This window comes from Stegostoma tigrinum, chromosome 41, assembly GCF_030684315.1.
Source record: "Stegostoma tigrinum isolate sSteTig4 chromosome 41, sSteTig4.hap1, whole genome shotgun sequence".
NCBI lineage: Eukaryota > Metazoa > Chordata > Chondrichthyes > Orectolobiformes > Stegostomatidae > Stegostoma > Stegostoma tigrinum.
The window spans coordinates 5,452,704-5,459,316 of NC_081394.1; positions in this window are offsets into that span (position 1 = coordinate 5,452,704).

The following is a 6,613-nucleotide window of genomic DNA, read 5'->3' on the forward strand; positions in this document are numbered from 1 at the left end:
AATAATTTATACCAGTTTTGAGAACTTGGTCACAATGTCCATGGAACATTCTGGAAGTTACCTTTTCACAGATCAGCACATGGTGTGACTGATGATCCACACAGTGAAAGGTGGTCCTGCATGTTCCTGAGACTGTGGCTGGCAAAAGTAGGGAAAGGAGATGAAACAGATTGTCAGGCAACTCAGTTTCTCCAGAAGGCCTCATTCTGAATGCTTAGCTGAACTCTAAGAGTCACCAGTTGATGAGCTCAGCCAGGGTTTATTATGTTGGACTAAAGTATGTTTTCATTGATTTTGATGTGTTGTTTCAGCATCTATAGGCTCAATTGGACAAGGTTAAGAGGGTGTGAAATGAGGGAAAGCTTCTGACAATAAAGTGGCTCTGCTGTCGAATTGACAATGTCAGAGTTGTAAGAATAGCAGTTCTTTATCAAAGCAGATTTCTAATTCTTTGCAATCATCATTTAAAGCTTGGCATCATTATTATCCGGTGAACTGGTTCAGTACAGAGTGTGGACTGAGCGAGCAGGATGGAGAAGGCGTGGGATAATAGCTTTCAAACTTAAGGTTTCTAATGCAGCTTAAAGTTCACAGCATCCGTCAAATATCAATCATCAACTCCACTAAAAATTCCATGGGGTTGAAGATGACTGTCCCCCCCCAGCGGAGATGGCGAGGTGGTGAGTGCAGGGTGCAGGATTAAAAATTGCTGGGATTGGAATCAAGGATTCCGATCTGCCCAGCCAGTTTTTAACAGCCTCCAGAATGGGTCTGACTTTGTGAAAACCGCGGCGTAACTGTATGGGATTGTGTTGGTGGTCCAGACTTGGACGTTGGTAAGTCATTGCTGATCTCAGCCTCTCCAATGGCAATCACCAGACAGCTACTGCAATGAGCTAATTCAGAGACAGGGTTAGAGCAACTCAGCTGCAGCCACCCCCCAGCCCAGGGGCTCATTCTCCATTCGCTGTGTCTGCATGATCGGGTGATGCTGGTGAAAGCACCTCCATTTCACTTGGTTCAAGCAGATCATTCGAAGGGTCTTGATGACAGCTTTTGTTTTCATTCCTAGGAGAGAGAAACCAGCAGAGTTCAGGTGAAAACAATCCAACTGTTTGGACAGGGGAGTAAAGCAGCTGCTCAGAAGCACACACCCATGAAATGGCACTCAACAGCGTGGGACGAATGGCAGCTCGAAAATGCGCATCAGGAGCTGCACGCTGATGGAGCCCTCAGAGAGTCGAGGAGAGGAGGCTTGTAGGAGGCGATGGGCTGGACACTCCACAGGAGCTGTGCTGACCGACGAAGGGAGGGCCACAGGAGACAGGGAGAGAACCCTGCAACAGTTCCTCATCCCACTGTGAGTGGAAAGATGGTGAGCACAGCGATGTGGATATTGAGTGGAACAAGGAAAGCCAGGATGGGATTCCTAATGACGGAATCCTCCAATTCCCAACTTCGAGGGAAGGTTTGAAAAGGCTGAGGCGAGTTATATAGCAGCTGTAACGTGGGATACAGGAATGACCAAAAACAATCTGACACTGAGACACACACAAGCAATGAGACATTCCTTGAAAATCAGCTTCAATGAGCACTGCGTGGGTGTGGCTTAGGGTGCATTGATCCCAGCATTCACTCGAGTGAAACTTTCTTACATTCCCTTAAAAACAAATACATCACACATTTCCTAAAGAGACAAGACTGTGCACAGGCCTCCAGTTTGCTTCTGATACATATCCTTATAGAACCTGCAGCAAGATCTCCTTCCTCTGACCCACCTGCAAGGAAGGTGACTATCCCATTCCCCTTCCTCATTCCTTACATGGTAACTTAGCGATTTGTCTACAATTTCCTCTGAATGACACATTCACTGGCCTTTCACCTTGTAAAAATAGCCTTTTCCATTCACTCTTCACTTTTTTTTACACAAGCCACGACAGTTATGGTCCAGTCAATTATCCAGCCTACCCCTGTTTGCAGCCTCTGTATCCTCCTCGCAGCTTACTTTCCCACTGAGCTTTGTATCATCAGCAAACTGGGACAATTATTCTCTATCCCCTCATCCCAGTCGCTGATATAGATTGTGAGTCACTGAAGTCCCAGCACTGATCCTTACAGCACCAGTTACATCCTGACAGCTGAAAATGACCGATTTGTTCCTGCTCTGTTCCTGTGCATTAACCAATCCTCAGTCCATTCTGTATAGCCACCTCATTCTATGAGCCCTCATCTTGTGCGACAACTTATTGTGAGTCACCTACTTAAATACCTCCTGAAATTCCTGATATATGCCCCATCCTCTGGTTTTCCAGTGGGATACCTCTTGCTCCGTTCCAATCCATGAGGACTATTCAGCAACAAGAGGATGACAAGCAGGAAGTGACTGGGTGATGCTGCTCAGGCTGGATTGAAGCATCCTCACAGCTCAGGGAATGGACAGGGGCAGAGCGCAACAACATTTCATGCAGTTTCATACAAAGAAAAAAGGGTAACCATGGAAATTGTGAAACATTCCAGAACTCACCACCTTTTTCGCTTCCAAATGTTATAAACCACAAGTACAACAACAACAAAAACAGCAACAATCCCGATTCCCAATCCAACTCTTGCTCCAGTGGAGATTCCAGGACCTACAGACAGAATGAAGACATGAGCAAACTGGGACACATGAACAAAACTAACAGCAGAGACCCTCAGCACCTAGTGTTTCAGAATGAGCCCCACTACAAACAGATCCCTGGGCGATTCTAGTCCTGGAGGGATGTGGGAGGCTAGATCACATAGATGAGAATATAGCTGCAGATAAACAGATATAAACCAATCGCATTGAACACAATCATAATTATAATCCTCTGATACACACCTCCTTTACGCACAGACATACGCACAAACAAACAGAGAAAATAGATTACTCGCGTGAGTGGAGAAAGCCGGAAAGTCAGTTCAGGCATCTTTCGTAATTAGTTTCCTGCAAGTTGCAACTGAACTTTTTACAAGCTCAGAGAATGGGCAGCTTCTGCGGCGAACAACGGCACAATCTTTTGTCTCATTCGTTCTGTGTCTCTGGGAATTGTTTTCCACCACTCTCCGAATTCAAAAGGGATGGAAAGTGGGAGAGTGAAAAGAAGGCAAGAGATAAGGAAAGGATAACTGGGAACGCTTCACGGTGTCCTCCTCAGATCAAAAGGGAAAGTACCGAGGGTGGAAGTGAAAGTCAGAAGCCAATGGTGTTTCCACGGTACCAAGGTGGGACACTTGCATTCAGAATGCTGGAGGTTCAACTGGAAACAGATAGGACGGATTGGAGTTTGTAAGAATGAGTCTGAAAAAGAAAGAAATCAGGTTGTAGCTCGAATTAAAATTAGAGGTAGACTCTGCCGTGAATGTCACAAAAATTCATAGCATAGATGAGAAATACGAAGGATTTTTGTGTACGGGCCATTTTCTTCAAAGGAAGAATCCAAGTTGATAACTATTCTCAGAGATACAAGGGCTACTCAAACTCTCTTGAGGGAGTAGGATTTAATTTTCCATTCAGAGATTTTAATGAAAGCCACCGTGTTGGGAAATGGAATAGATGGACAGGATATTCCAGTTTGCTTTCTCCAAAGTCCAACTGAAGCATAGCTTGGGTTGACTGCGCTCATGGTAGTCAGGACAGTTAAGAAATGACCTGTAGATGGAATTCTTTTACTTCTGGGGAATGATCTGACAGATGCAAAAGTTTCAACTTTGCTAATTATCACAGAAAGTCCAGCTGAAGCTTAAATGACAGAACAGTTAGAGGAACAGGTCCCAATATTCTTCCATCCTGTAGCATGACCAGATCAATTGATAAAGAAAGTCCAGCCCAGAGGTCACAGTAATACTGCAAACAGATTCTAGGGTCACTGAAGCTCCATTTAAGAATAAAGATAATTCAAAGGAAGCGTTTGGCATGTCTTCATTAACTGAGAATCAGGAAGCAGAGCCAAATTCGAGAGCGATAGCACAGACAGCTCAGGCTGAGGCTCCGTCTGCTGGAGTTCCAGACTGTCATTATATTTTAAAAAAAGTTCTGATGAGGAAGTGGAGACATCCTCATTAACCAGTGAATGACAAATAGATGATTGTTCATCAAAACTGGTACTGTCCAGATATTGTGAAGAAACTTTGTGAATCGCATGTGAAAGTCCAATAGCAGGAGGTATGAGAATATTGAAAACACAGGCGTCAATAAACAGGTATTTTATATGGGTCAGGGCTTCATAAAGACATAGTGCAGTTCTGTAAAACATAGACATGTCAGGAAGTAAGAATATTTCAGCATGTAATCACGATACCCACACGAGATTCTGAAGAACCTTTTAGTTGAGGGTTTGTGGGTTGTGAAGGATCATTTTCATATTTCTGGGAAAGATAATATAATTGCAGATAAATTATCCCAAATGTAAAATGTTAAAATAAGTTCAACATTCAGGAAATTCTAAGATTGTGTAAGATTCACAAAATGAGAGGATCAATGAAAGTATGTAAATCTTGCTTTGATGCAGTGTAAAGAGGGAGGACGTGTGGCACAGCGGCTGCGTCCTTGTTTGGGGTCACTACCTCCAGGTTTAAGGACTTCACCATGAGAGAACGTGTGCCTTAGCTGGCCAAACAGGTTGATTATCAACCTGTAAACCCCTTCTTCAGACCTAGTGTCCTGATCAAGAAAAAAACATGTGGCAGCTGCTGTGAAAAAGTTAAGATTCCCCACATTGATGCTTCCCACACAGGGTCTCAGTGCGAGCATCATCCTCCCTCTGAGGAACAGGCAGCTCGCAGAAACAACTTTATCCAGCAGGTGAGGGATAATAGGAACTGCAGATGTTGGAGAATCTGAGATAACAAGGTGTGGAGCTGGATGAACGCAGCAGGCCAAGCAGCATCGGAGGAGCAGAAAAGCTGACATTTTGGATCTAGACGCTTCATTGTTTTCTCGAACTGGAAACAGCATACTCATGGAACCAAGTAAATCTCAATAAGATGAGAAAATTCCCTTTCTCCCTGGGACTGGGGTTGGGGGAGCGGAAGGGCAGCTTACACCTAGATCACTGTTACTCTCCACTGACTTCACTTTCCATCAGTTTCCCAACAGCAGGGTTGCATTCAAAGTGTACTGAGACTCTCCACACAGAATTCCAGAAACACTAATGTCAGTGGGAAGCAGGGATCCTCAGAGTCCTGTACCTGAGTGCCATGATGGGATTTGAATTCTCATTCTCTGGATTATTAGACCAGGTCTCTGGACTGTTGTCTAGTAACATGACCAACACTGGACACCCCCAAAGAAATGTCTTCAGGCCCCTACTGTATTGCATGTACAGCTATGACTGTGTTGCCAAATTTTGAATGAACACCATCTGCAAGTTCACTGCTGACTTCAGCATGGTGGGATGGCTATCTAACAACAGAATGGAGTTGGAGGGCTTGGTCATGTGCTGCAATGAAATCAGTCTGTCTCCCAACCTCTGCAAAACTAAAGAATTGATCATTGACTTCAGGAAGAATGGAGGAGAACATGCTTCCATCTATTTCGATGGAACTGAGGTGGAGAGGATGAAGAGCATGATGTTCCTTGAAATGACAATAACGGACAACCTGTCCTGGACTTGCCACGTAGACGTGACAGTCAAGGAGACACAGCAATGCCACTTCTCGCTCAGGCGGCTCAGGAAATTGGCATATTGACAAGGTCCCTCACCAACCTCCATAGATGCACCATTGAAAGTGCACTGTCCGGGTGTATAACGGCCTGGTACGGTAACTCTTCTGCCCAGGACTGTGAGAAACTACAGAAGGCTGTGTGCACAGCCCAGACCATCACAGAAGCCGACCTGCCATCCGCGGACTCTACTCACACAGCTCACTGCCACAGAAAGGCAGCCAACATCATCAAAGACTCATCACACCCTGGTAATGACCTTCCATAACCTCTTCCATCAGGCAGAAGATACAGAAGCCTGAAAGCATGTACGAACATGTTCAGGAGCAGCTTCACTCTGGCTGTTATCAGACTGTTGAATGTCTTCTCACCTCAGCCAATGGAACCTGCAATGTAACCTGCATGCCTCTATTTGCTCTGTACATCCCTTGCATGCTGTGATCTGCCTGTACTACATGTAAACAAAGCTTTTCACTGATTTATTGTCACATGTACCAAAATACAATCAATCTGATGGACAGGAAGGGGTCTCTCAAAAACTTAATAACAAATTCCAAGGGCCAGTTCCAGGTAACAGTGACCCACATCACTCACTTTAGCAGACTCATTCTTTCATACAATACCACACAGCATTGCAAACCACCAATGTCGCTCCCTGTTTATCCCGCATGATCAAATGTAAGATATGAAAACACAGCAATATTTTACACACAGATTTACCTGGTACAGTTGTGTTTGGTCCAGCTGTAGGAGCTCGCTCTAAAGAAAACAACATGCGTTTAGTACAGTGTGTGAAACAAACTGCAGAAATGTTCAGAGATTCTATCGGGCTTTAGGGAAACACATCCAAGGAGGAATGAGGATTGGGTCAAACTGATCAGGAGGGATCAAGGACAGAATGGGAGTGAAAATTCCAACAAGATTGTG